Consider the following 7,222-nt stretch of genomic DNA (forward strand, 5'->3'; position numbering starts at 1 on the left):
GCAGTCTTACATCTCTGCTGGAGTGCTGTAGAGGGGTGGTTACTGAGGACAAAAGGAACAGTTTAGCAGCGTGGCAGATGTATGCACCTTTTGTTTTTCTTCTCACCACTTTCCTGGGTTATGATCTCTTGAAAAGCAAACACAACCTTCAAGTGTGTTGTCTCCATTGAAAGCCATTCTGAACTCCATTCTTTCATAGAGCAGAAAGTCACTTAGATCCAGGAATTTTCATTGATCCAGGTGAGCATTTTTAGATTGCCTGGACCCCCTTCTTTTATTCTGTTTTCTCTCTATCACAGGGGCCATGTCTTAGTTATCTTAGTTTCACTGTGGCTTCATGGAGGGCCCGGCACGCACCTGAGGACCATGGCATAGTGTTTTTAGCACACCTGCCAGGGAGAAGCTAAGTGAACTAGAGCAGAGCTTCTCAAATTTAATGTGCCTGTGAACCACTTGGGGGAGCTTGTTAAAATGCAGAGTTTCATGCAGTAGTAGCTCCAGGTGTGTGCCCAGGTGACGCCAAAACTTCTCATCCTTGGGCCACATTTTAAGCAGCAAGCAACCAAGAGGAATGAAAGGAACCTGAACTTCTCTTTAGCTGCTTCTCAGCAAATGAAGTAGAAGATGTGGTTAATATTATTTAGGAATGACTTTTAGGGATTTGTAGCTAGCTGTTTTGGAGACATGATGAAAGATCTGCTTAAGAAAGGAAAATAAGTCATGTAGGCCACACATGATTCCATAATACTCCCTGGGGTCTCACAATTGCCTTAGAACAGAAACACGATACCACAACAATCAATCATCTCAAAGCTTGGTACTCAAGGATCAGATTCCAAGAGGAAACAAAACACAGTGAAGCAGTCATAGGATACATTCTTCTGTGTCTTCTGGAACACACGCTCACACTGTTCTTAAAAGGAACACTTTTTTTTTGATTGACCACTTGCTACTTATTTCCATTATGATGCTTTGTAAAATTTACATTAATCCATCTCTTTCTCTCCAGGTTTCTTCACTGCCCTAGTCAACAGTGCGGCGTACAAGAACACACCTTTGGGATCTCACACACTTGGGTGATAGTCCCAACTCTGACCCATTTAAGACAGTGTGACCTTAGACATGAGCCACAGGTTCAAGAGTAAAATGGGATTAACACTACTGCCTTGAGTTTTTATTTAGGATGAACTGAGAAAGCACCTGGGCCAATGGTGGGATCCCTGTAAATAATACTTTTATTCCCCCAAATATTGCCAACCTAGGCTCTAACTCACGTTTCTAAGTGAGATTAAAGTGAGGTACACCCTGTAACTCAACAACACCAATTTGGAACCTAGATCTTGTCTAGTTCCTTCCTAGTGGCAGGGGATAGAGGAGAGGGGAGAGGTTCTCTCAGAAACTGGACCCCAGCAGCTGTGATTGGCCTCTGTGCAGAATAATGGACAAGAAAATACTCTATATTCTTTCACTACTTCCAGCTTGGGGAAATTTTGTAGTTTGACTTAGCATAATGATAACAGCCATCACTCACTAAGGGTTTACCATGTGCTAGGCACTGTTTTGGAATGTATGGGCTTTTAATTTTCCGATTGATGATCACTGAGATGACATTATTTCCATAAAATTACATTTTATTTTTCAAATAATTATGATAAAGGGGATTCTTGTAAAAGTATCTTCAGAAAATCATATAAAGTAGGAAGTAAGCTTCCTCAAGGGTGGGAACCATGTCTTGTTCATCTGGTTCCCACAGACCGTGTTCCACTGCTCAGAGGCAAATCCTGTTAAGAGTGCAGATTATCTCCTCTCACACGGGGATGATTTCTTGGACTAATCAGACCACAAAGAATAACTAACTGTGGGACACAACTTTCAGATGAAATCTAGCAGTTTCTTGGGCATCAAGTGAAGCCCTTGATATAGGCCAGGAGGGCTGCAAGTGACCAATCATTGGTCCCAGATTGATGCTTGTTATCAGTGTGTGGGGTTGGAAAAGCTGCTCCTGGGAGGAAGAGTGGGGCCTGTTTCTTCATTTCCTTTACACCACACACCTGACTGCCCCGTATAACAACGGGCTTGCCCAGGAAGCCCGAAGTATCAGGGAAGTGTAGGCATCATCTCATTCTCTTGAAAAGCCACATCAGGGTAGGTACACGGTAGCATCACGGAAGCCCAGGAAAACAGGCACAAGAGGGCATGGGAGCCCGACACGGACAGTGACACCACCTCTGAGTCAGGCTTGGACTCAAACAAGACAACAGAACTGACACCTGCAGGAGAAGGTGTGAAGGAACTCTAAAACTATACAATCAGGTGGGGCTAGGGACAACCTTCAGGGCTCTCCAATGGGGAGATGGTGTGTTAAGCTTTTCACTCCTCATCCAATGCTAAGTCTTTATTTTGCGCCTGGCACTCTGCAAAGAATAGAACATGCATGGTTCAAAGTATATCACATTAATTAACTTTCCAGACAATTGAAAGTTTTGATTTTCTTAATCTTAAATACTATCGATGAAAAGTTTTCTAATATCGTATTAGTTACACAGTTTTTGAACTGTATACTAAGCGCAGTTTACTTATGACTTTGGGGTCCCTGTCTTATTTAGGGTTGCCAGATAAAAATACTGGATACCTAGTAAGACTAGAATTTCAGATGAACACAGGCAATGTTTGAGACGTACTTGTACTAACGAATCATTCCTTGTTTATAAAATTCAAATTGAACTGGGCATCTTATATTTTTATTTGTTAATCTGGCAACCCTACCCTTAGTATATGGTGATGTAATAAAACAGTAATGCTTCAGGTATCATTGGGCTGATTGTCCTGACACTTCAGTGGTTCCAGGCTGTTGTGCTTTTTGAATTTTGTAGTTATTTTTTTACATTCTCTTCCTTTGCTCTCCAGTGATTGTATTGCTTGTTGTAGTCAGCATATACACAGCATCTTCAATTCCCCTTTCCCTCTTCTTTATTCTTCTAATTGGTTTGGGCTGAGAAATAAGATCCCTAAACATGGTTGGCTTCTCTGTAAAGAGTAAACAGTTTCTGTAAGGATACAGGTCCTTGAGGGCACATATTTGAGAAAAGTATGCACATTTTTTTTGAAAAGGACTTCATAAAAAATTATTTTGACTGTCCAGAGACTATCCTGTGGTTTCTCTCGAAGTCCCTCAGGATAAGTGAATCGTGCTTATTTCCTAGAGTGCATTGTTCTTTATAGAGTACTATTCAAGTCGAAATCAGCCTCTGATGGAGAGGAGGTTAAAGCTAAATATAAGAGAATACGCAGTTGCCTGCACAACAGGATTTTGGAGGCTGTTTCTGAAAATTCTTTAGAAAGAGTCAGATAGACACTGATTTGGCCTGAATAGTTCACCAGTAACCATACCTCGAGGCTGGGGACTAGACTAGGTGACCTCCAGAAATCATGCACAGATATATGGTTTTGATGACTCTATGGTCTATCCAGTCAACTCAAAATAATGACCACAAGCAAAATAATGAAACCAAAGTTCAAAAGGGCCAATGAAAAATAGTATACAGATACAGTGCTTATCAGAGACTCCAGCAAGCCTGCAAGATGTTATGTGGAAGGAATTACAATGTCTATTCTTCCCTACTGCGCTCATTTACACAATGATTAAACTTTTTTTTTTTGCCCTCAGCAATGCTTGCTCTGAATATAGATTTGAAGTGACTCCTGAATTAGAATGGCTATTCTTAATGCTGAACCTACCCATTACTCAAACTCAACATGCAAAGTCAGCAAACACCTGTCCCCACCTTACATATTTGCATTTACCTTTATTTGACGCCAGAAAAATTGTTTGAAAATGATTTATGGTACAAAGACGATCTTCAGGCTCAAGATGATGAGATTTTTGTGTCATCCAGTAATGTATACTTTTATTGGCTTTAGTCAAAGAATGACTCATCAGAATCAGATCCTGGGGAATATTTTGGGAGGTGTTAGAAAAGTCTAATACCAAGCAAAGACCAGCGTCTTGGTAAAGCAGTTTGATTTTCTTCAGAGATTGTACAAATCAGAAAATACTTGCTGGATTGTCACAAAACTATTCTAAATATTTCAAGCCTTTAAAACTTGTTATGGGCCTTTTAGTCCCAACAAGAGCAATTCTGGTCTGTGTGGGTCACTGGAGACTTTAGCTGTACTGTATATTTAGATTCATGTGGCCTGATTCAACTTATTAATGTGTTAAATATAGTTCTCCTTGCCTCTAGAAGTGAATAAAAATTTACTACTAAACTTGTTAAGACTTAAGGTGATGTTAAGATTTATGGCCTTTCAAGTATTATTTTTATTTTTAATTTTAGTCTAAGAAATGTTTTTAGGGTTTTTTTTCCTTCAACAGTTTTCTTCTACCCTAAAAGTGTTGCTTTTATATTTTAGTAGGTATCTATCTCAAGGGACAAGTATAATGTGGACTACTGGGAGAATAGGGTGATTAAAAAATGTTTGAGAAACATTCAATGGGTATTTGTTGAAGTGTGCAAGGTACTAGACTATTGGCAAGGCGCTAATACAGTGGTGGCAGAGGCAGAGTCATGAGCAGAGAATTACAGTATTACAATGTGAGAAGGGTAATGATGAAGATGTGCAGATAGGTGTCTCTTTTTCTGTGAATCTATAAAATGAATTCAGCCTTGACATGTTCCGGGAAGGTTGAGTCTTAAAGTAGTCAGGCAACAAGTATGGAAGAGAACCTGGGCGAAGACACAGAGGTGAATCAGAGAGTTCTCCTCTTGTTCCTGTAAGCTTCTTAGCAGGCTCCTGAGCCACTGGTAGAAAGGAAGGCTGCCCCTTCCTTTCTACCAGAGAGCCTTTTGCAGATACGCAGTGCAGCAATGATTGCAAGGGTAGTTATTATGACTAAAATGTCAAGTTTACCAGATACCTCCTGCCACCTTTACACACAACTCTTTCCTCATTTTCCAGGCAACTGGGTGTAACTCAAATGACCACCACCCCTTTATTAATTTCCTAATATCAGAGTGTCACAAACTGGGTGGCTTAAACAATAGAATTTTATTGTCTCACTGTCTGGAGACTAGAACACTGAGATCAAGATATCAGCAGGGTTAGTTCCTTCTGACGACTGTGAGGAAGGGTCTGTTCCGTGCCCCTCTCCTAGCTTCTGATGGCTTGCTGGCAATCTTTGGCTTTCTTTGGTTTGTAGATGCATCACCTAGGTTTCTGCCTTCATGTGCGCATGGTGTTCTACCCATCTGTGTCCAAATATCCCCTTTTTGTAAGGACACCAGTCATATTGGATTAGGGGCCCACCCTATTCCAGTATGACCTCATCTTAACTAATTATATCTGAAATGATCCTATTTCCAAATATGGTCACATTCTGAGATACCTGAGATTAGCACTTCAACATATAAATTTTGAGGAGACACAATTTGACTCATAACATTCCTTTTCCAAAGTAAGCTCTATAATTTAAGGTTAAATCTTAATTTCAGAAAATATTTACCAGGAACATAAATGCTTTGTTGCTTGTTTTCCATTGGTCAACATAGCTTTTCCTACTCATTTACATAAAATATGTATAGTCTGTTATTTTCACCATATCATAGATTTCATGGAGTGTTCAGAATTTAGTAAAAATTTACTTATTAGGTGTCAGTTCAGCTGCTGTTTCGTTAAATGCTGCTCTTTCTCCAAAGATACTTTCCGAACAGTATAATATGTTAAAATTAGCACAACTTAGTTGTTGACACAGGCATTGTGATCAGCACTGCTGATCTTTGAAGGGTTGAACAGTTCTATAAAACAAGAATATATTAAGCTACTGTCCAAAAATGGTGTAAAGAATAATAGACAAAATGGTACAAAATAGTACATCTTTTAGTTACTGAATAAATGACAGGAATAAATAAGCATTGAAAGCCAGTATTTGATACTCATGATCATTTGATAATATGGCATTCACATAGATAACTAGTTTTGTACTGGACTGGTGATAGCTTCCATAGGCAAAGGACCAATGACAGTTTTTCACATAAATATCTTTATTAATCCTGTATTTGATTTTTATTTTAGGTACCTGATTAGAAGTATAACTTTTAGAAAAAAACTTTTTTTTCTCTGCTTACAAAATGGGTCCAATATCTACTCTCCAGACATTTCATCGTGTCTTTGATTTTTACCGTTCACAAGATATACACCAGTCCTCAACAGAGACAGTGCAATTTCTGATATCACCAACTTTTTATCCAAAGCAAAACTATTTGGTTCTGTACGTCGTTCAAATCCTATTCATTTACAGGGTAAACCTGGCTTTGTAGAATTTAGTAGGTGGATGCAAGCAGCTACCTGGGAAGGGCAAAGCATGGAGTTCAATCAAGGTTCCTGTAACCTGATACTACTACTGTTGTTCTCTCTTGAAGTCCTAAATAGGTTCCAAAATCTTATCATTTCCTAGCCCGTCGTTGTGACAGGTTTTGTTTTTGGCACTCTTATTACCGAAATTAGTCAGTCTTGAACCTCTAGGTTGGCTTAGTTTTCTATTTCCCGGTTGTTAAGTCACTGTGGGAGCGGTACCAGGACAACTATGTCCTGAATTTTAAAGGTTTTTTTTTTTTGAGCCTGCTTTCCGCACTGGTTGACTTTCTTTTCTCTCACTCTCTCTGAGCCTTTTCTTTTTTCTCTTTCGCTCTGTTCCTTTTACACTCAATCTGTGTAGGGGGATTTAAATTCCAATTCGGAACTCGGAATCGCGCGCCTTGAATGACGGGAGTCGTAGTTTCCATGACTCCTCCCTAATCGCTTTTCACGCCGATTCCTCCCGACAGGGAAAAACTACAACTCCCAGGAATGCACCACGGGGGTGGCCAGCCGCCCATGCGCACGCGCCCTGAGGCCGCAGGATTTGAATCGGCGGCGTTGTTATTGACGCCATATTGGGGCCGGCGGCGGGTGGAAGAGTCGTACAGTGGAGAGGGAAGCGGCTGGACGTGTTCGGTGGAGCTCCTGCTGCCGCCGCCGCCACCTCTCAATCCCGCCGCATCGACCGACGCTCTCTAGCTTCTGACGCTGCTCGGGCGTCTTAGGAGCCGCGTTGCAGCCTCACACCTCAAGGGGCTGGTTTAAACTTCTGAGGGAGCCGGTCTCCGCGCAGGAGCGCCTCAGGCGCGGCGCAAAGCCCGAACGGACGGCGGGGGCGGCCGGAGCCTCTCCCGGGGGAGCCGCG

This window comes from Neophocaena asiaeorientalis, unplaced genomic scaffold (assembly GCF_003031525.2).
Source record: "Neophocaena asiaeorientalis asiaeorientalis breed wild unplaced genomic scaffold, Neophocaena_asiaeorientalis_V1.1 scaffold248, whole genome shotgun sequence".
NCBI lineage: Eukaryota > Metazoa > Chordata > Mammalia > Artiodactyla > Phocoenidae > Neophocaena > Neophocaena asiaeorientalis.